General features: G+C 35.2%; 1 protein-coding gene and 1 non-coding gene across 2 annotated transcripts in view; one reads left to right on the plus strand and one right to left on the minus strand.

The window, feature by feature from the left end:
- Alpha-man-ia (alpha-Mannosidase class I a) overlaps window positions 1–25,084 on the minus strand; it is a 466,863-nt gene that overhangs the window by 333,910 nt on the left and 107,869 nt on the right. The window lies entirely within an intron of this gene.
- LOC145936895 (small nucleolar RNA U3) lies at window positions 17,515–17,727 on the plus strand. The gene has a single exon (XR_014425449.1). It is a non-coding gene; the product is annotated as a small nucleolar RNA U3 (small nucleolar RNA).

Here is a 25,084-nt window from a genome sequence, read left to right on the forward strand (position 1 = left end):
GCTTTATTTTAGAATATTAAATAATAAATATTTTTTTACATTTTGTATATGCGTGTTGAGTTATAACTTTTATTCTTTTTAATTCGTTGATATTTCGGAAAACATTAATTGGAAATTCTTTCAAAGATGATAGAACGCATGAGTAAATTTCGTCATCGCGACAGTCAATTCTGTACTTTACATCAGAAATAAATGTGAAAGCATTATAAAGCAAAATAACAAATTTTCTCGTAACTTGTGTAAATAGAAATAGTGAAAAATGGATCACGCAAAAATATGAGATCTGGTTTGAAATATTTGTACATATTTGCGAAGAATAATGTTAACATTTCCCAACAGATTTTATCTTAATAATATTGTTAGGAGAAAAATACAGCAGAATAAATGTCACTTATAAAATCTGCTTTTTCTTTGTAAATATACTTGTAAGAAATATTGTATATATGATAAAAAAAAATTGCAATTTGTTATAAAATGTATCGCAAGGTTAACACACACATATATAATTTTCTTAAATGTGTTCTTATTTAAACAAATTATTCAATAAGTTAAATCGCTGGTACAACACAATAGAGTGATAAAATGCACATCGCGACGATAAAGAAACTTGAATTTCGATTAGCATGATAAAGCCTGTGATATGTTTTCGTCGGTAAAATTGGTGGAATGGAGGAAGGGGTGTCTCTTAATCAAAAGAAACCGGTGTTTCGCGCTTCCTTTTTCCATGGAAATTTCTATCGATTGCCGAAGGTCTCTCCTTACTATGCAAGAACGTTTCATGTGTATAGCTCTCGTCGTAAACTCTAAACTCTATAAGCTGTACGCATGCGGCATGGGTGGGATTGCTACGGCCGCTTGTCTCCCTTTCAGCCTCGTCGAAGTAAATTATGGAAAAGCCGTGAATGAACTGGAGAGAAGCTACGCGAAGATTGACGGAGCATAAACGTCAAACGTAGTGTCGATCCTTTCTTTTAAATTTGCAAATTTCAAACTAAAATAAGACTTAAAAAAATTGTAGAATATAATTTAAATTAATTTAAATTATTCTGTGTATGTGTGACGGAATATCTAGATTCTAATAATATAATTAAATGAGGTTTTTGTAATTCACTGCAATATTTGCGCGTTGATTCCAAAATAAACGATCATTCTCACGTTTAATAAAATGTAGAAATCAATGTAGAAATAATTATGCCAAGATCATTGTTTAATATATGCTAAGTTCCAAAAATTTTTACCGAGCTATTGTAGTCTTTGTTCTTTGAAAAAATGTATACATGTGTTTTTAACTGTATAATGGAAGAATCGTGTGCGAAAATTAATTTTAAAATTTACGAGCATATATATTCTTCACATGAATAAATGTTCTACAATCGTGAAAATAGAAAATGCTTTTGAATAAAAGCAGGAGGAGGGGAGTTTTCATACATTTCTCTTTCCTGGGCAATTTCCCAAATTAATTAGCCAACATTTCACGTGCAGTCCTTGATTCTCTTGCATTGTAATTCAACTCCTCAGAATGAAACGTTTTTATTCGACATTGTGAATTCGTATTGTGTTTCGATAGACCCAGACAGAGAGCTTTTCAGTTTCCAATGTTGACGAAAACTTAAATCGTAAAAGTTTAATGGGGTTACGGTCTGTAAAGGACGTTTCGCTCGTACGTTCGATATGTGCATCGAAATAGATAATCTGCCTTTGATAAAATTTGATCTCCATTTTAATTTTGCAATATTATAATCGCTAATAAAAATGTGATAAGGAATATATATATCTGAATCATAAATAGTTTAAATTAAATTCATCACGCAGAAACATTTTCTAGCAAAATCTGGTATATCTTTTTCGAGAATTTCGAGAATACTTGCTATCTTTTTTTTTCATATATTTATTATTTTAAATTTATAGTACATCAAATATTGATTATGTCGCCAAACTAAGAATCAAATATAATTTAAATTTTCTCTCCGTGACTGTAAAAGATTGAAAATTTATTTCGAAAAGTTTCGAGCAGAGAGAGAGAGAGAGAATTATCGGGAATGCAGGAATAGAAAAAAAGCTGCGAAAAAGAAGAGAGAACTGGAGGTTTTATTCGCTAGGAGCGAATCAGAAGTTATCCGAGAATCAGCCAACCGGGACTCTTTTATTATGGCGCCTTTAATGAACTTTAAAATAGCTCGTGAAGACCGATTATGGCCGTTCCTACACATCGCGTGGTGCAATGAGAACCGCATAATCCAAATGCGAAAAAGTGAAGGAAAGCGAGAGAAAGAGAATGAGTGAAAAAATGGTGCCAGTTGCATTCCATCGACGATAATATTTAAGTCTAATATTCGCACGATAGGAAAATTATGATACTCGTAAATAGCCAATTATACATCCCGAGCTCGGCAGAAACTCCGACTAATTGAGGCAAACTTTTCGGCAAGCCTGAAGCAAAGGCACGTCGGAGTCGAGTTTCCAAGCGATATTGTTATCGACAACGTTAACCGCGGTCGTTTGGCAATTCCTTTCCGCCTCGTATCTCCATCTATCCGGTACTTTCGCAAAGTTATGTCGTTTCGGGAATAAACAATGTTGAAACTCCAATGCGGGACGTCGAAATTAAATCGATTTTATGCCAATATTGTCTATATATATAATTAATCGATATCATATTTTTACGCTTTGCACAAAATCTGTGTATTAAATTATTTCTATCTTGAAACAAAAATCAATCTTCCAATAACCGAATCAATAAATATTATTTTCAACAATTGTTAAATTTTTAATAATCATTAATCTCGATTTTCTTTCACTCAAAATTCGATAAAATCTTTTTTTCTAATTTACTCAGCGTCTACAGAGGTGGGAGGCGGGGAAAATTGTACACGTAAATCAGAAAGAAGCAGAGATCGATACGATCGTAGCTCAGAGTTTTACGGTCGATCACCAGGCCCTTATCCCTTCGTCTGTGATGCGCCGGGATCCCGAAGCCAGTCGTGCCACGGCCGAAAATCATATATTTGGCCGCCGAGAGGCACACCGACACACCGACGTCATAAATCTTCGGCTTTATGTTACGATCCTGAAAATGCGCCGCGCAACGCGTTGGCGACATGCCAACGACCGGCCAGACGAGAGCGGAAACGCGTCTCGCGGACATGCAAAATAGGCGCTTCCTATCGTTCACGTCGATTAATTTCAGAAACATTTCGGCCAATACCTCGGGAACGATTCGCCAGCGGCAACATTGTATTATTCCCGACATTATGACATTTTTTTCGTCACCGAAAAATGATTCGAGAGTGAAAGTTATCATTAAACGAAGGAGAGTCATTCGAAGATTAGTTAGACACAGCGAGGAGAATTTTCTAGGAGGAAACGTCCCCTTATTTCAGATATAGAAAATCATAAGTACGTTCATCCGTTTCCGATGTTCCTTAACGATCGTTAAGACCCAATAAATATTTTTCAGTACCACGTGATACTCGAGCTGGAGACGGGGGAGATCTCTCAGACGAGCGCGATAAAACATTTTCTAGTTTATATGCTAATGTCAAGAGAGCTAGGTGTCCGTAGAGTACGTGAGTACGCTCAATGCAACGAGAGCGTTTCTCGTATTTTCTTCTTTCACGGGGTGTTGTTCTTCCCTATACTTCGCTCTCCCGACAGATAGGATTGCGAGTTTGGAATCTTTCGAGCGAGAATTCTCACTTCAGGAGGAATCAGATCAGAGAGTCAACAGACGAATGACAGTGAGGATATCGGGGTCAGGGAAGATAAACATTCAACGAAGGAAGAGAGTGCTTCTAATGATGTTTCTAATTTATTATTACGAGTACACTCCTCGCTGGAGCATGCGAGAATGCATGGTAGCTGATTGTCAACTGGCGGATAATTAAATCACAGTGCAATTGCAAGGTAATTTTGCCAAAGAATAGTCTCAACTTTCGTGCAGCTTAATTTTAATGACGACGTATTTATTAAGAGAAGTTATTTCCTCTTATTTATCTCTTATATGTATAAAATCTTGGAAATATAAATTAAAAGTATATATATTATATATACTAATATATTTTATATATACTCGTGTAAAGAAAATTTATTTTTTTCTTCAGATTGTACTTTTTTGTGAAGGAAAAATAATACTCTTGTAATAACTATAATTTTCCGTACCTAACAAATTAACATAAACGTCAATTATCACATCTTACACCGAATTATTTCATCTAATGATCTGATTTTATTTTTATTCTCAATTTACTCAAGTGCAATATATTTATCTATTAGATATTGTGCGATAACGCAAGAGGCATTAACTCAACAATAGAGCGACAAGAATGTCTCGCTTCTGCAGGGTATTATCACGTTACTAGTTATAATATTATAAGTAATAAGACTATATCCGCTTATATAACAAGTTCAGACTTTCATCTACTTATAATAACTATAAGCTTAGGAAACTTGAGGGTATTACATTGAGCGACGTATTCTTCAAGAATGAATGCGCTTTCATTATTTGAGTGAAATTAGTTCAGCTATATTGAAGAAAACGAACCGGCGTTTATCAATTAATTGTCAAAGTATTACAAAGCGAGTTGCAATGTTCAATGACAATCGATTTATTTCTCGAAAAGTTACTCTCTTTCGCGTTCTCTCGCAATAAGCAATATTAATTAATTTGGATATTATAAATTAAAAAGTTAAATGCAAAATGGTGACATCAAATAATGTAGTAAATGTAAGTAGTATAGGTCAATGAAAGTAGTGTAGATCGATGAAAGTAATATAAGTCAATAAAAATACTATCAATCAATAAATATAATAATAAATAATAAGCAATATTAATTAATTTGGACATCATGAATTAAAAAGTTAAATGCAAAATGGTGACATCAAATAATGTAGTAAATGTAAGTAGTATAGGTCAATGAAAGTAGTGTAGATCGATGAAAGTAATATAAGTCAATAAAAATACTATCAATCAATAAATATAATAATAAATAATAAGCAATATTAATTAATTTGGACATCATGAATTAAAAAGTTAAATGCAAAATGGTGACATCAAATAATGTAGTAAATGTAAGTAGTATAGGTCAATGAAAGTAATGTAGATCGATGAAAGTAATATAAATCAATAAAAATACTATCAATCAATAAATATAATAATAAATAATAAGCAATATTAATTAATTTGGACATGAAGAATTAAAAAGTTAAATGCAAAATGGTGACATAAAATAATGTAGTAAATGTAAGTAGTATAGGTCAATGAAAGTAGTGTAGATCGATGAAAGTGATATAAATTAATAAAACTACTATCAATCAATAAATATAATAACGCGGTTTAAAAATATTATTATTTATAAACTATTTGCCATCTCTTTTTTTCAAGCATCGCCGGCACTTGAGGTTTGCCCAATTCAAGCTATCTTTTTCGTCTTTGTTAAGTGTTGGGGTGGCGCGGGCCGCAGGATTCGGCCTCCCGGGTTCGATTAAATCAGGAATCGAGTCGAAATCGAAAGGCGAGACGAATCGAGAGGCTGCCCGTAATTGGCCTCCCTTGCCTCTCTTACGTTGGTCGTGATCTCGTCGGTTCCCGGCGCTTCTACGCGACCCGCCGAGTCGTTAATCTTTCCGGGGATATACTTGATCATTGCACGCCTCACTACATCTTCGTTTACGTCGAAAGGGATCGAGTGCCGACAATTTCCCGATGCCACAACGCCATCTCTGCATTTGCTACAGCTTTGCTAGTAATGAAAGAAGGCCGGCTCTAATTGGAGACCCATTTTATTATTCATCGGCGCAGATGCAGAATTCAAGACTCTTTCTGTGATCTTTCTTTCTATTCTCTTTTCTTCGCGAACTTACAGGAAATTATCGCGAGCTACATATGCACAGATCGAGATCTGCTCTCTTTGCTCTCTTTGACGGATCGCTATGAATTTTCTGGCTCGCAGAAAATATTTATTAATAATAATCAATGTAATAAATGGCTTGATGACTTTTATTTGTGATTAGTTATACAATCGCAACGAAAGGCAATAATTATTCAATCGCATTAAATTTTACATTAGTTTCAATTAAAAAAAAGAAAAAATTAGTTAATCATCAGTTAAATTATTTAAGTAATCTCAAAAAAAAATTTAGTCACCTCATTAATTATTCTAATTATTGATAAATAAATTTCTTTTGATAAGTCTGTATCTCTCGCTGCACGATATTCCGATCACGTGTATAGGAAGGCAAACGTATGTAGGTATAGTGGGTTACCTTAATTAGCGAAAGCCCCCGGATAAGAGCTCAAAAACTTTTTCAACCCGCTTTTCCAATAATAGGGATAATGCGATTAAAGTTGTACTCCGACGATCCCGACTGATTGCGCGTCATTGCAAAAAGGGTGAAAAAATATTCGCAATGACACGATATTTCATTAAAACGAAAGCTTCGTTACTACTTTTATTTATTTATTTTTTTTTTAATATTAACATTAATCCATCAAGTTACGTACAATTTAATTAGAGTCGCCACAAGGATTCACTGTCGATTTCGTTCGATCAAGTAGGTATACTTATTTCGCGCACGAGTGATCGATATACAATTTTCGTCGTTCAATTTTTAATCTTACGTTCGCGACAATTATCGCAACGCAAATTATTGTTACGTTTCAAGCGATAAGAAGCAACAAATGAGTTTAACCTAGTTACACATTTTTATGCTTCATTATAGTCAAAGTGGAATGTAGGTTGCGGCTATCTCGTTTGGCCAACGTGCAAGCGTTAAAACAGCAATTGTACGCGAGTTTCAAGACAATTAGAACAGATACGAGACGGTGGACGAAATTGAATCTTCGTGATAACGTCGCGCTAATGTAAACCGGAGGATAACACAACGCGAACCATTAGTTTTCTCGAGTTTAATCAAATCGCGCGCGCGCGCGCGTTTTCTCGCGCAGAAAAAACTTCCTTCTTCTTATATGTATCTCCGTAGGACCATTGTTTCGTATTTACAACCGGACCGTCACAGCGAGAGAACAATCTCTTTATATGACGCGTTATCCGTTTGTGAAACACGTGCGGAGGGCGATAACGTGTTTCCATCTCTCTCGTATGAATCTACCTGTTATCGTTCCAAACACTTTGTGCATCTGCGTTGCAGTGCGAATACATGTGCGTAGCAAACACACCCCGTCGACACGTGCATACCGTATCACGTGCAACGTAACGGGATAAAGGCCGCCGCATGTGCGAATGAGAGATTCGTTCGCGAGTTGGATAGAACTCTCCGTAGTTTCGCGATTATCGCAGGGAGAAAGATAGAGAGAGAACGCACACGACGCGTGCGTGCATTGCACTCACGTGCGAGTGCACCGGAAATTATGCACCGTCCGATCGTGCATGAAAATCGCTTTATAGAGAAATGTACGCGTGCTCCGTATCACCTTTATTTTTAATTCTTCAATACTATTTGGACATGTTGTCCCCGAGATACTTTTGGAATCCATATTTCATTGTATTTTCGAGAAATATTCCCTAGATATTGAAAATAGAAACGATATGTACGTATAACTTTTACATTTGTAACTTTATAAATTTTTTTATACCGTAACAACTATTGTAATCGCTATTCGTTTGATAATTGTAACAAAGTCACAATGATAAACTGAATGTAAAAGCTGAAATAGATTTGACATAATACGATTGGACAGAAATATTATTTATTTCCAAGATTTTATCGAAAATATAATCATGTGAATCAAGTTTGAGCGGCAAAATGTCTCGTGACAGATTACAGTTCATATTCACGTAGGTAAAGCACAGACAATCGAGAGAGAGAGAGAGAGAGAGAGAGAGAGAGAGAGAGAGAGAGAGAGAGAGAGAGAGAGAGAGAGAGAGAGAGAGAAAAAGAGAGAACGTTAAACAGATCTCGTTGATATACGGATGTAATTACCGTCGTTTAACGATCCGGACGAGACTCTGTAACGTTATTTGGCGTTGCGAGCCACACAATACAATGACTTGTCAGCCGCATTGCAACTGCGATGAAACCGAGTTAACTGCGAGATTAAGCAGTCATCCCATCGGACTTTGCTGTAGATATGCGCTCAACAGTTAGCTTGCTAGCGGGAAAGATATTTTTCCAAGTATACTAATTATACGCAATTAACAATTTCCGTTTCGCCACTGACGATTTCATATGTAAATACACGCGGTATATAAATAATGTATAAGAAACTATTACAACATATTTGATCGAGTCTACCTGTCACAAAAAAATTTCTCTCTCGACAGAGAGAGAGAAGAGAATAAATTTTACAATACATTAAATATATATAAAAAGATTCGGCGCGATTTATTTTGATGAAAATTTCGAGAAAAGGTAGAATATGGCGACAAGGAGCAAAATATTCGAGAGGAGACACAGGAGGGCCCTATGGCAATAAGCTGATAATCTCCAGAAGGAGAAATATTCTCCTTGGGACTGGATGTCACATTACTTTGATATAATGCGGTATTACGGCTTTTATGCCCTCCTTCGACCACCGAACTCGCGAATGCTGTATGTCCGGAAAAAGAGAGAAAGAAAGAATGTTTACCTACCGCAAAAGAGGAATGCAGACCACTGGACTTATGCGCTACCACATACCGATTACCTTAAGATTTAATAAAAGTATTTAATTCTTAAATAATGGCGTAACAATTTTTACATCTTTAATTCATCTATTGCGAAGAATAGAATCGCCGCGGTTCCCAATAAAAATCAAATAAATCGTTTATATAATTTTTTTAAAGAAGATTATAGAGAGAGAAGTTTAAGAAAAAATAAGAGTGTAATATCACTCAAAAGTTTTTCTTATTCATGATTTCTATGCGAATTTCTATTAGAAGTATCATGGAGTATCATTCGATCATTTAAAATACGTATTCTGGAACAAGAACGATTATCGAATGTTTGAGATTTATGGAGTTTCGCGCGGTGTCTTAGCTCGGCAGAGAGGAGAATTCAGAGGTTTCAATATACCAAATTAGTTAGTTACGATAGTTGTACATAGTCGTAGAGATATATATTAATACAAATTCCAGAACTACATTAATATAGATACTAGAACGGATACTCGTGCGAAATCTGCAAGCAAATATTCTCCATATATGGATGAATTGTTAACTTCTAGCAGAAAAAAAATATTGAGCTCTTGAAAACAGACAGATAAAAAGAAATATGTTTTGTTAATAATTAATTACTGTTAGATTAATTTGAAAAAATATGTATGTTTTTTTATAAACCACGAGGCGACAGAAAGAATCTTCTTAGAATGTTTCGTTGAAAAATTTGATTGAGAAATTCAAGTTTCAGAGTCACTCATTGATTGCAATGCACGTATAAATTTTTACGTTAACAAGTGATAATAATTCAGCACAACATTTCTTATTCTACGCTCGAGTCACTCAGTTGTGAAATACATAAATTATCAGACTCATAATTTATCTACTCAAATATTGAAGAAAAAATTTTCCTGAAAATCCTGCAATTCTAATAGTTAAACAAAGACGTGTCCATGTGTGTATAAAATCTACAATGTATTTCATATTATTCATTATAATAAAGCATTATTATTAAAGCATTATTTAGCGTTCTAAAAAAATTATATATACTAAGAATTAACACCGATTTAATTACCAATAATCCCATACACGAAATATATAAACAGATTGACATCAAAAATCTTAGCAGAATATTGTTTGTTGAATTAAAATTTGCAATGTTGTTAAGCATTGTTATAAAGTAAGATTATTATCGGAATAAATTAAGATTAAGAAAAGATTATATGATTGATAAAAAATTCACATTAAATATTAGGTACAAAATATTGTAATAAGCAAAAATGATAGTAAAATATCAAAATTGTGATTTGTTGTTTTTTTTTTTTAATAAGATTGAAGCGCAAGCAAAAAATGACCTTTTCGAGAGAAACAGCTTTCTCAAGATGATCGTCAAAATACCTGACCGAGTTTACTCGATTTTCCTCCGGAAAAGTAGAGAATTTTGGCAAGTGCAGTGAAATAGAGAGAAAGGTACTTTCATAAGTAATCTTGCTGCAACATCAAAAATTCGAAAAAATTCCATACAACAACTATAAAATTTTACTTCAACATTTTCACTCAGCAAAAAAAATCCAATCTTATTTCATCTCAAGAGAAAAGACAAATATTATAAAAATACAAAAATAAGTAATAACAACTTTTGATATATATTGTGAAGTCAATTAATGATACTGCTATCTTTACAGCTCTATAACATTAATAGCATCTGTATGTAATTTATATAATTCATGTTTTGTAAGTCATTTAAGCTTGCAGTTATAGTTTTATTTGTACTTTTTAATGCTTCATACATTTCCATAATAACAGTTCTGATAGAGAATAATATTATAAATATTTATAAATATTTTCGAGAGAGAATCGAAAAATGTATTTTGCTAACGTTAAATTTCGTTATTTCACAATTCTCAGAAAGCGGTGCTTAAATTGCAACACGAATTCAAGTGAGTTATTTCAGAGACTGATCATTTATGCGCATCTGCCAAGCTTAGCTTGATGAAAACCGCGCGAGATCGTAATTACGTAAATTCGGATGAGAGAACCATACGTCAGTAGATATGAGATAACAGTCGTTCACACGCATTTCACAAAAGCTTGTTAGAAACAAATTTAGTTTAAAGTGCATTTGCGCGAATAATGATTACGATCGTAATATTTTGATTATAAATGTTAGTATGATTATAAATATTAATCTATCTAATATTTATAAACAAGTTAATGACATATAATTCCCGTGATACCAATTTCTGAAAAATGATCCGATATAAAGAATTTTTTATTAATCTTTAAACACATGCATACACTTACACACAACATTGCGAGTTCAGAATATCCCATATATGCTCAGAGCAAGTTTCGTCAAATTTTACATAAATATCCGCTTATAATAATTTACTCATCGCAATATTATATATACATATTAGTATTAGTCGATCAATTGCAAATTTAAATAAATACAAAATAAACATATAAACACACGTACACATATGTGTGTGTGTGTATATATATATATATATATATATATATATATATATATATATATATATTATAGTAATATAGTTTCATTAATAATATTGTTTTCATATACATATAAATGCTATATAATACAATTTAATAAATTGCATATAATTGCATATATTGATATTATATTTTCAACAATGCCGGAATTTGCGTTACTGCTTAACAAAATTGTTTCAAATACCATAGTAAAATATGAACAATAATTATATGCTGCAATTATAAATAGCAGATATCTCTCTTAAATATCTCTCGTTGCAATTTATTGATGCACTTATCGCCACAGCAGTCCATCTGAGCAAAACATTTTTTTAAAACAGAAAACAGAACGAGTCTCCCAATAACGCGTACGAAAAGTGTACTGTCGGCCAACTCCAACACACAATTTAATTCGCGTACGCGATACAATTTGTCGGGTCTTAACGAGAACATATCTTTGTTTTCCAAAAAAGAGAGGAAGATGGAGAGAGGCACGGAATATCAATGACTGCGATCGAAGCTGATACGCGGTGAGTTTAATCACGTAGCGTTTCGAGCGCGCGAATCAGCGGGGAACAAGCGAAAAGTACGAACACGACCCCCCTTGGGAATCGAATCGCCGAGGGACACATCAACTGCACAAACATATTAAAAAAAACACTAGCTTTCTAGCGTAACGCGAACAACGACGAAGATCTATCCAGTAACTGTCATCAACAGAATTCAACAATATAAAAGTCTGACGAAATCTAATGTGTTTTAAAAATCAGAAAAATCCACTACGCGCTTTACCAGAAATTAAATATATCACTCAAGCTGAAGAGAAACTTGATATTTTTACGAACCTCATATTTCTTGCAAGATACACAAAATCGCGTATATAAAATTAAATAGAGTTACGTATTATAAAATATAATTAAATAGAAATTTTATTTTAAACAAATTATAATTTTAAATTAATATTTAGTGCATAATTTCGCGCAATTATTACATTTAGTTAGTCAGATTTGAACAAGATGAAAGACAAGAGAAATCTTCGGGTATATAGACATTCCTTTAGTCAGTCAAGACGTGTCTCATTACATATCGCGCGGGATTACGAGATAGCAGCGACCAGTGAGACACCCGTTAAGGGATACGCTCGTATCCTTGTACGGCGAGATGTGCAAGGATTTACGAGCAATAAAGTAGCAATAACGAGGGCCACATTGGTATATCGCGAGAGCGACAGTGGATGCTGCATTATGGCCCACGATATCCTGTGCGAGTCCTCCTCAAGGACAATGTGCTTTATGTTCCGCGAGACGCGGAAGGGAACGCGCAGGTGTTTATACGCGAATTCATATATATTCTTTTTATTACGATAAAAGATGTGCAATCACGTAAGATTCTATTCATCGCGAAAATCGTTGTCATGTTTTTGCTTCTATGATTAAAATTTATTGACGAGTTTTGACAGCTGACATAAATTGCAAGCTCAATAATACGATCAATAATAGCTAGTAATGCTCGATAATGATCGCGATGAATGAAGTTGAGAAATCGTAAAACACTCTATAGTTGATAAAATTCTCGCTTTGATGTCTATGTGAACGCGTTGATATTATATACTTGAGAAAATATACATACATCTTATAAAGATTTTTTTAGAGCAAAGAAGAAACATTATATATTGCCTCTGAATGCCGACTATTTTTATCGGTGCTCGTAATAGATGACGTTCAATTCTATTTTTGAAGGATATATCGAAGATGGCATTGGATCAAAAAATTCCGAGACGCGCAGCTAGCAAACTTCGTTCACAGCAACTTGTATAACAGTTTACGGCGAGTCGTAAAACGGTCATGAGACCAGCGAGTCTCTTTCGCATTCTCAATAAAGGTGACTGCGACTAATACAATGGCCTTCGACCGCAAACCATCTCTGTGGATGTAGTCCTGTACATCGCATCGGTACTTTTACAACCGGATCGAAGCGACGATTCTTCGGACAATATTCTTGGATTCGTATTACGATTTTAAATAACGCAGGCGGAAATATTTCGAAAGAATCGTGATTAAGTTTAAATTTTCAATTCATCACACACACACAGTTCAGCTTATAAAAAAGCAACCGAATTTAAAGCTTAATCGCAACCTTAAATAAACATCAAAATTATTACATACGTCATTAATTCAACGATCATATTTTAACCGAGAATATTTTTATGTCTGATTATATAATGTCTACTTTATAATGTAAATTGAATTAGAAACATACATGCTAATAAAATTATAAGTACATACGTTGATTGTAAAAAGGAAAAGTATTTTGATCAGATAATATGTTACGAGCAGATAAAATAATTTCTTTTCTTCTTTTTTTTTCTTTTTGTTAAAATCACGAAAACGATAAATTTTTATAATTATATCACAAGTATATAGCTTCATTTTCTTTTTGATCAATAAATACGCAATTAATTTCACGGAAATGCGAAATATCTTTCATAATATATATAACAATGAGTCCGGGGAGGAAAATTTACGTCGTGCCAACTTTCTCCGGATGCTCTTCGAATAATTTTCTCGCGCCAGCTTCACCGACTTTATCTCCCGAGAACTGAGTACACGGTGCATTCGCCGGTTAAAGGTCGCGGACCTCTAATCTTGAGTGGGTCGAAACGCAAGGTGGCGAGCACTTGGGCGAGGTCGTCCTATATTTAAGGGGGACCCTCCCATAAAGGAGGACAAAAGTTGTACGCCGTATCGCAGATGCTCGCGAGAGCAGGCCGCCGCGCGCTGGAAAACGGTTTAACGTCTCGGTCGTCCGGAGCCGGTAATGGCCCCGGTCGGAATAGTTTCAGAAAAATGGCCACGCCGGCTGAACTTACAGTTAAATAAACGCCGGAGTGTCCGTGCGCCGGGGTATGGCCTGGATAAAACGATTTACTGGCGCCCCCCGCGAGCGGATAACGCTAGCCATTTGTACGTAATTCCAGCTCTCTCGCGTTATCCGCTCCGCGAAATTGTTATGGCGAAATGAGTTTCCGTCCTGCCATGTCGCAGGTATCCAGGTTACCTGACTGGGTGGCGGATCCCGAGTCAGTGCCAATTCGAAAGAGGAGAAATTAAGGTTTTACACGATATTTTGTTTCAACGTGACATATCGTTGGACAATTCCTAGATTCGCGATTCAGGATAGGCGATCATCGATAGATTTTTTTTATCCTGCATGACTTACAATTAGTTTCAATGTCAAATTTATCGCATCGATCATTTATACGTGCTCTTCAACATTTCAAGTGTTGATCGCGAGCGTATTTTCGCTACTTATACCGCGACAATTATTCTACGACGTCGTGTCGCTGCGAACGTGCTCGAATTCAAGGGACGCGTTACATCTTAATTACGTTCACGTCGTCGGATACGAATCCAGAAATTCGAGCTCGTGTCTGCGAACAGGGAAAGCTCGTAGGTGGAAGCCGGGGAAGAATGTCCGCGGATTAAGTGGAACGAACGTGACTTAAATCCATTGTAACCCCTTGGAACGTCGGTATCGTTTGTAACCGTCACGGTTGTATCTACAACGCGAAAGTGGACGAGAGAAAGAGAGAGAGAGAGAGAGAGAGAGAGAGAGAGAGAGAGAGAGAGAGAGAGAGAGAGAGAGAGAGAGAGAGAGAGAGAGAGAGAGAGAGAGAGAGAGAGAGAGAGAAGAGGAAAATGTGGAAGGGCCAAGATGAGGAAAGTAAGGAAACAGAAAAGGGAGAGAAAGAGAAAGAAGGAGGTGAAGAAGGGGAGGGAAAGGGTTCTCTTAATCTCGCCTTTACGTGCGCTTGACAAACGAGGAATGCGGATGACACTGGCATTGTACTCTCCCTCGTATTATACGATCGTGCGGATCTCGCATTCTACTTGGCGAGCGTCTTTTGCAGCACCTCTCATTTGCGTGTTGCCGCAATGAAGATATCGACTTAACACCTAGATGCACTCGAATTGCTTGGCGAAGAGAAGGGAAGAGAGGGTGGGAGAGAAGAAGGGGTTTTCGCCATGGGCACGAACGTCTCGTTGTTGAAACGGCATTCTTCCGCTAATGGATATGGTTCCTGCAAACTTGATATCCACCAAGTCGTTTCGTCTCTCTGCTCGCAATCCGAGGAACTTTCCTCCTATTCTTTTAACGGTGGGCTTTTCTTGCCAACAGAGATGCAGCAAATTCAATGGTTAAAAATTCAAGTTTTGAATAACATCGGAATTGACGGAGATAAGGCCGCATACTCAGTTATGCATAGCACATTTCGATGTTTAATTAAAGCTTCGCGAATAAACGAGATATATACGAGGTCTTTTCTACGCCTACATTTATATACTTTATATTTGTATATCTTGTATACATGCATATTATAATAAATATGCAATACAAATAGAATATATGCCAATTTAAACGCGCATTTTCAAAATGATATATCGATTTATATATAATTAACACATAAAAGAATTATAAATATAAAAAGTTATATTGTAAAAGAATTATGACTATTGCGAATATCGTATAGAAAAACAAGATTGCATCCATAATATTTACAGTTTTCTTGCACCATCTCATTCGCACTTCATATTCGTGATATGTTTGGTAATCGGTGCTGAATAAAATCTCTGTTTTCACTTGGACGAACTTAACGACGGATGTTTACCGCGCAAATATATCCCTACTGCCATTATGTCAGCGGCTAGAAAGGCCAAAGTATTACAAAGTTAGAGTTGCAAGTTACTTCGCATTCGCCATTGTTAAAGTTACTATGAGTTCTCGTCTCCTTGCTTTCAGATAACAGCATCATCTCACATTTTAGTTTGAAGTTTGTTGGCGTAATGCCGTAAACTTTACATTTCAAAAGAATTGTAAATATACGCGCGCGTGCTTGCACAGTTAGGTAATATTTCATATCTTCAATTTCTAAAGATTTAAAACGTTATAACGAAAGTGCGATTGCGTGATAAAATGTTTGAGCTATACTAAAACACATTTCTAATGTGACGTCTGCGTTTTAGAGCTGTCTCCGTTTTAGAGCTATCTCCGTTTTAGAGCTGCAAATAGATGGCAATCGGCCTTGAGTGCTACTTACATAGACAGAAGTCAGATAATTTTCAGTCTGTATTTTTTGTCGTTAAAGAGAGCATCGAAAGATTGTGTTTTAGATTTACACAATTACTGTTTATTATTGATTTTATAAATATATTAAACAAATATTAATGTATACAAAAAAATCATGTATATCATAATAGTTTTATTCAATCAAAATCTAACGAATAACGTAAAAGCGTTTAGCGTAAAAATAATTGTAAGTTCATGTATTCTCTTTTTGGTGCACAGTTTGCAGAAATCAATTATCGCGTGCTACGGATGGTGATGAAAGCGGTCGTTATAACGAGCATATATCTCAATTAATTTTTGTTGGTATTGACATTGCTACAGGTGTCACGAATTAAACATTGACGGTACCAATTTGATGTTCCGGCCAACATAAAAATCGATTTCGATAAATCACAGTAAGCTCGAAACTCGATTTGTCTTGTCACAAATGACTGGAAAAATTCAATAGCAAAAAAAATATTAATTTCCTCTTGTTATTGTAATAAAACCGACCTAGTAAATGTTAAAAATTCCAAAATCAATAGTAGTATACCCTTGTTGCTTTCTGATAACTTGTAAAATATTGTCCAATATAGTTTTTAAATATCTAAAAAAAACATGTATTTAATAATTTTTTTAACCGCTATTATATAAAATGTACAAAATTATTCTTTGCGAGAAATTTGAGAAAAAACTAATTAAAAATGTATTTGCTAAAAACATTATTTTTCATAATTTGATATCTAGATTAAATAGATAAATGTCTTTCCTTCCGTTATAGGGCAGTGCGAATGTAAAATATGAACAATTACTGACAAAGATCCCGAAGAAATCGAGAGCTTAGGTCGTTCTCACGCTCAAGATTGAAGGCTATAGTTCCTTTATGCATGACTACATTAACTTATAGTCAACAGCAAAGAAAGAACGATGAGGAGCAACAGTTCTTTTTTCCTTCCTCTCTTTCTTTCTCCCCTTTCTCTCTCCAGTTTATATCGATTGTTGATTTTGATTCTATAATTCTAAATATATATATGTACATTAATAAAGAAACGTCAGAGTCAGAGTTCCAATCTCAGCTTTCACATACGTAATATAGTCGAGCAACACACACATTTCCAGCATGACGTCTGCACTTTAGGAACGTTGCTCCCATTCCACAGCTGTAAATAGATAACTAAGCTTGAGTTCTATTTATATGGACAAACCAGTTAGTCCCTAGATTCTATCTATGTTGCTAGAGAGCTACAAGGGCTAACAATAAGTAAAGATTTCACGGCCTACGATATATGTATCTATGGTCTGCTAAGAATGACTGATAAAATTTTAAAATACTTTGTAGAATCAATTCTGTAGGTTGATCTCATTCTCTTTTCCTAACATATGGAAGTTGATGTAACCAGGATGAGAAGCGATAGCTCACTTCCTTCAGCGTGAGAACGACACGAGTTCTCGACCTGTTCAAGATCTCTGTCATCGATGATCGTTTATCTTTTGCACTCAATACAAGAGTAATGGAACGAAGGGCTTTCTGCGCGATCTACAAAGTTATGAAAAGAAAAATATTTTTTTTCTACGTACAGTGTATACGCGTACGTAGCACAATGTATGCTATATATACAGAATATATTATATATAATATATATAGTAGAATATGTATATATAATATGTATATATAATATATATAATAAATAAAATATATATAATACTGTAGAATATACATATATTCTACGTATAGTATATACTAGATAAAATTATTTTTATATTAGCTTGCAAAATTTTACTTTTAATTTTGTACTTCATATATAATATTACAATTCTCATAATGTAATAGTTAAAAAGATTATTAAATCATTCTGCATTAAAGTTTTTTTTATATTTTTATATACAAAAAATAATTTATATATTAAAAATATTATTTTTAAATTATTATTTTATTTTCAATTTATATTTTTATATTAAAAATATCTGTACCTATGTATATAATGTCAATACCTTGTCTACATTACAAACTGATCGATCTCTATTTCTTCTCTTTTTCAATTCAATAACATAATAACAAATAAAACAATATACGTTTAAACCGTATAATTTAATTTACGCATTGCATCTCAACATTATACATTTATATTGTAAAGTACACACTCCCGACCGCACGTGTGAATTAACGGCACACCGAGTATTTCACACAGCGACTCATCTTCCTTCATTACCGCGATTTGCATGACACAACAACGAATTAAATGGCGGCGGCGGCGGTTTCGGGGTATCACATTCGGGCGTTTTGCGCGACAATGCGTTTTCGGGAACGGGATAGTCCGTACATAGGCGCGAGTATACACGTGCAAAGCCGACGTAACGATTGCGCGAATAGGTGGTACATGTGCGTTCGTGCAAATGTCCCGCGGCGACACGCCAAGGCGACGGTAAACAATGTGGGCATACATTATTTCCACCCGTCCGGTATTAACGCATTGTGCTACGCTGCGTGCATCCGCTCGCAAAGTCCATCGACACCTTGCACATGCATTTACTTTCATGGATTCTTCCCTTTTCACGGTCTCTTCTATTTCGCGGCAAACTTAATGTGCTCATATTTTTTTCATATACTTACTCGGTAGAGAGAATACGATATAATGCATAAAACTAGGAATCTTCTTCCTCTTGCATCTACAAATTATTTAATCACTTTCGAATTAATTTATTTCCCTTCCATTGCGTAACACGAATGTGATATCCGCGATATATTAATGTAGAGAATTTAATTCAAAAGACGTATAGAAATAAATAATTAATTGATCGAATTGTATTCGTAAACTCGCTAACTTTGTTTCTCATTATAAAATTATTCCATTTTATCATTTTTTAAATCATTCGATATTATTCTTGTTATCCTTTTATCGTAAACTCCTATAGATATACATGTTTCATAACAATTTTATAACGACACGCTATATTATTATTTCTCTCGTCTTGTTAACGATATAAAGATCGCTTGTTACTGAAACAGAAAATCTCTTGTAAATGCACGCTTCAACTCCCTACATCGCACTCCGTTCGATGCATTTAACCGAATGTGCATCTCGCGATTGCTTTTCCTTTCCCGTTTTCTATCCTTCTCCCTCGCAGTTTTGCTTCCTTTACTCGGCCCTTTTGCCCCTTTAGCATCTCCTTTTTCAAAAGACGTTTACATACGTCATTTCTTTCATCTTCGTTTTTGAGGACTGAGGGAACACTAACAAATTGATTTCAACTTTTATACATTCTTTTTTTTATTATTAGAAATATATCTGATAAAAATAGTAAACGACCGTACTAAAAAAAATTTGCCATTTCATTGCTCGAAACGGTCTCTTTTAAAAATAAGAGCCATTACATTTTCTTTGGTCTCTAATTACAGTTTTTCATGTCCTCGTTAACGTTGTAAAGATTGGTCGCTGACGTAACTTCGTAACGCAATGAGAGAAATAACTACCACACGGCCGCGAATCCCCCAATGCAATATTCTTCTCTTCTGTCGTCTCGTTCCTGCCATCTGCTTCTCTTCGTCGGTTTCTCTTTTTCTCTATCACAACTTACACTACTTGGTAACTGTTCCTTTCGAACTTCCCGCCATAGAAAAAAGGAGCCGATGTCAGCGAGGTACGACACGAGGTCCTAACTAGTAGTCGGAGCAAAAGTTTGCACGGTCGGAGGTTAAAAAGAGAGTACCGTTCGTTTGTTTATTAGAGAAGTCGTAATTGAAACGTTAATTCTTCATTCTTTGCGAAAGCCGTAAACTTGCGATTCGCTAGCAGACTCGAAAGAATCATCCTACAAAATGGCTCTTATTTTTTAACTTTAATAATTATAAAATCTGTGATATATTTAAGTGTAAAATTACTCTTTTTATGTCTTATAATTTCAATATCCTTTGTTATTCTTCTATTAGTCTTTTATTATGCCGAATACATTTTTAATCAGATCATCAGATCTCGTATATTGTATCTAAGACAGAAAATAAATTAATGAATAAAATTGAATTAAAGAAATAAAAATTAAAAATAATATATCATAAATTCGAAAAATTGATAATTTCGCGGCATTGATAAAAAGTGAGCGAATTGCGAGCGAAATTCGCATGACCGATAATGCGAATACATTCTTAATTTACGAAATTAGCGGTATATAGATGGGATATAACGGAGAAGAAGGAAAAAAGAATTGCCAAAAAAATTATATTAAATTATATTGCAGATGAGAGATTTCCTGATCCTTTTTGCACGAAGGTAATAATGATCTTTCGGGCAAGAATACGCCGATAGCCAATTTCTCGGATATCCGATGTATAATACTCGACTTCGGTGCCGAGTAATCTCGTTTTTATCGGCTCTCACAAAATCCTCCAATTAGCTCGCATAACATTACCGTAATTACGGTACCTACCTATCGACCAAGGGCATCATCGATAGGCTTAATACACCTTCCCTACATACGTATACCGAACCGCTGCTTTCGCCAAAATTGCATTCTTCGTCAGTATGGGGAGCACACGCGAAATTAACAAATAGCTCGTGAAAATCACACTAACGCAAATAACTTTATACGAAGCTTGTAGAATGAAGCAACAGCCAGCAATACTGTACACTTGGAATTTTTTCTTTAATGAAAATTTTACAAGTATTTGACATATATTTCCCATAATATGTTTTAAGATCAATAAAAATTATAAACGACAACATTTATGTCGCGTTTTATTAAACTTGCAATTACAAATATAAATGATCAGACACATTAATGATCTTATCGATTTGAAGAACCGAAGATATCGATAATGAAATCAATTAAAATCGTCGTAGTTTCGCACACGCGAAAGTAGCGAGAGATGCGTATAGGAGCCAAGAACGGGTCATCTGTATCATTTTAGGATGACAGCGGTGGGCCGCGACGTAATAAGACCGCGGTAGGAAGTTTCATGGAGTGTAATTAACTCGACGGAATCACCTGCGGGTGTGAGTGTGTACTTGGGCGAGTACTCGTGGGGATAAGTTGGCTGGTTTGCGAGTGCAACGGTCCGTTGTTGGCCCGCCTTAGACACAACGCGCCCCGCACATAAATTCTCGAGGGGGTCGGTGGCGCAGATGCGATGCGTCGACGCCCGCGCGCGGTTGGCTCGCAACCAATCCTGATCGGGTTACAAAGCAGCTTGCGGAAGCTTAGGAGGGTTCCGTGAGATTTGCATTATTTATCGGGCACAATCGTACACACTTCGGATTCCCCTTTCTTTATGATTCCCATATGTCCCATCTGCCGAGCTTCGATTTTCTTTTCCCCTTGCCGCATACTCGCAATCGCAAGTTTTCGAGAAATAATATGTATGAAAAGAGAGAATACGAACTCTAACTACGTCTCGTTCCCAATTTTCTGTTCCTAGAAAAATGTAGAGCCTATTCTTTATTATTTTACATTATCGATACCACTGTTACATCAATGATTTTTCAAGTTTCTCTCGCACGATACTTCCAACGTTTAAGACAATCTTTATAATGAGATTTAAAAAATTACAGTTTCAATAAAGCTTAATAATTGAGCTAAAAAAATTAATATATTATAATGAATTCAGCTTCAAATCTCGCTATCATCTCATTTTCGCGTCATCGCTTCTCTCCGGAAAAAATTCTATGCGTTCTACGCTCTGGATGAATCAAGGAAACATTGCGACATTATTTATAATCGATGGTTCTGAAATACGCGCTGCCGTATCTCTTTTTTACGCTCCCGCACTATCAACATGAATAATAACGTGGGATGGGCATAAGTATTCTCGAAAGTTCAATTTCCCATCATGACGCCCGATGATATATCGATGACGCTACAAACGAATGGACATTATTTACTGTCGCCATTTCGTTTTCCCACCGACCGTTCGATATTTCAAAAGAGTAAAATTCCGCATGTACAAAGGCACGTTCAAACATGAAAAATCACCCGGGAGGGGGAGTGAAAAGATATTTATTCGCGTAGCTCTTATCGACTTTATAATATCTGCTTTTATTCTTCTCATATATTTCAATGATTAGCATAACGATTAATAATAAAAAATCCAATTGTTTAACTAAGGATTAAATATCAATAAAGAAAAATAATATATAAACATATACAGTATCATGAATAATGATCAGCAAACTACGGAGATCACAAGAACAATCAGAAAACACCTCTGAGAAATCATGACATCGTCAGCATTTTTTAATTCTTTTCCAACCAATAGCATACATATATTCAATGGCAAACAAAGAAGCTAAAGCTAAAGCGTTCAGGGAATATAATGCTATCAGAAGCTGGCCATCCGCGGGGCAAGAGAAGACGAGCAAAATGCAAGAGATAGGCAACCGGGCAGGCAAGCATTCTTGATGAACGCGCCTGTTTACATCTACCGACCGAAGCCGCCGAACCTGCAGCAGCCGCATGAAGACGCCGAAATATTCCGCCGGTTTCCAATAATTTTATTTTTGCTTTTAATATTATTTTGCCCATCCAACGATAGGATCGCGCGAGGCGAACGCCCGACGGCGCCCGACGATGGGCACCTTGATATACTAGATAAAGCCGACAACGAACGAGGGATCGCTCTTCTTCGCTCCCCGTCTTCGGCGTCCGACTTTCAGCATCAGACCTGTGAGATTTTTTTTTCGCAGCAATCGATGATATTTGACGCAAATTAACTCTGAACGTTCTGAGAGATATTCTCGTGGCAATTAATTGATTTCACGGCAAAATGCGATAATGTGATGAGATGTTTCAAATGATAACTATATATGATTCATAGTGAGTTGTGAGCGAGTTATGATAATCTAATGAAGCTTTCGCGTGTGCTTAATTCTTCAATGTCTTTCTTATATTTTTGTAAATTGCTTAATATTTTTACGTAACATTATCGAACACATTTCACAAATATATAGAATTTAATGTGTAATACAAAAATAATATAAACGTCATGTAATAAAAAATAAATATATGTATAATATACACACATATTTTATGATTTTATATAGCGATTTAATAACGAAGGAAATAGGAGCAAATTTAATCCGTATCTTTTTCTATTATAATTACAATGGAAAAATGTGCTCTGCTATTAGTAAGAGTAGGTAATTAATTTAATATTTATGCACTAACAAAACTCCCAAAGATATATAAATAGCCAGCAGGATAGAAGCTCGGCTTGTTATGGCGTAATTGCCAAGCAACGTGATTATAACTTCAAGAAACGATGGCATAAAGTCAGAAGATTACAATACGGCTTCTGTGGCATATTTTACCTTAACAAGAAGACCACCCCGATGATTCCTTGTACTATATTGTTAGTTTGTTCGCGTGTAATTGGATCCGCCGTATTACATATTATAATGTTGTAAAATGTCTGTGTATGTACAATAAAAAAGCGATATTTATTTCTAGATTTTCTTCTTAACAACAAAAAATGGTAGTCTACGTATATTCGTTATTTGCATTAATATATGTGTGGCAAATTCGTTTACAAAAGATGCGATAAAATTAAGAGATTAAAAAATCTAACATAATTAAGACTATAAAAAAAAACGAAATGGAAAAATATACATGAACAGTAGTACAGGAAATAACCTGATCAAAAGTTGATGTAAAAATTACATTACGCGTATTTCGTGTCGTGGATTATCGTATTACGTTATGCTGATCAGAGAACATTGGTATTTTACGTGCGCTTAAAAGATTTCGAAAAAAATGCACGTTTTCGATGAAAGCGTAGAACCGGGTAGGGCGGTAGATTAACTCGGAAACCTTTCAGCAAAACGGTTTTATCTGCGTAATGATATCTTGTAAAAGCGGATGAGAGGGAAAGAGAGGGAGAGAGGGTGAATAAGAGAGAGAAAGAGAGATGACTGCCGCAGGAGCTAACTTTCAGTCGTTAAATCCTGACAACAAGTATAGCGAGTATTCGGTAGGTGAGACCTCGGGCTGCTCTTAGAACGCTCATCGCATTCTCGACGTAAGTAAATAATTTCTAGCGTAGAAAACGGGCTCTATTATGACATATCTCAAAGGCTCTCTCTATCGAGAGAGAGAGAGAGAGAGAGAGAGAGAGAGAGAGAGAGAGAGAGAGAGAGAGAGAGAGAGAGAGCTTCTTGTAAACAGACTTATCAAAAGCCACGAGATATGCGTCTGTTCTCTATATTTATTTTCTATATAAAGAATACGCAAAGCGATCCTTTTAATTGCCACGTCTTGATGCCACAAAGATTACTATCATTTTGTGTTCCCTACATTATTTATTAAAATAGTAAAAAAACCAATAATAATTTAATTAAATTTTGAATTAAAGAGTTGTAACTTTATTCTGAGAAAGATAATTAATTGGAGATAATTAACACTGTGCGAATAAATATTTTCTTTAATTACAACTCTCGTAATTAAAACTCTCGTAAAACAATGTTAATTTTATTCTGTTTATATTAGAATAAAAAAATACAAAATACGGAAATTATCACAAAATATACTACGAAACGTGCTGTAGATTAAAATTGCAAGTGCTTAGCAAGAAACATTCAATGTACCGTCTTCGAAAATATCTTCCCCGAGGTTATCTCGCGAAGATATGCAATAAGACGTCTCAAAGAAGCAGAACCGGTAAGAACGACGATGCGGAGCACGGTGAGTCCTTTCAAGAAATATCTTAACTCCGCTACTTGAAAGTTATATCGTGTAAAATATCTCATCGGACTTTGCCACACTTGAATATTTTTTAAAATCATTGAGGAGTCAAGAGCGAAGCTTCAAGTTCTCACCAACAAAATCGAATTTTCGAGCCTCAAAAAGACGAACAAATCGACAATCGACAAATATTTCTCAATTTTATAGATAAACCGGCATTTCGTGTC

The sequence above is a fragment of the Prenolepis imparis genome, unplaced genomic scaffold, assembly GCF_030444845.1.
Source record: "Prenolepis imparis isolate NDT839.2.m4 unplaced genomic scaffold, iyPreImpa1.0 SCAF_5, whole genome shotgun sequence".
Taxonomy (NCBI): Eukaryota; Metazoa; Arthropoda; class Insecta; order Hymenoptera; family Formicidae; genus Prenolepis; species Prenolepis imparis.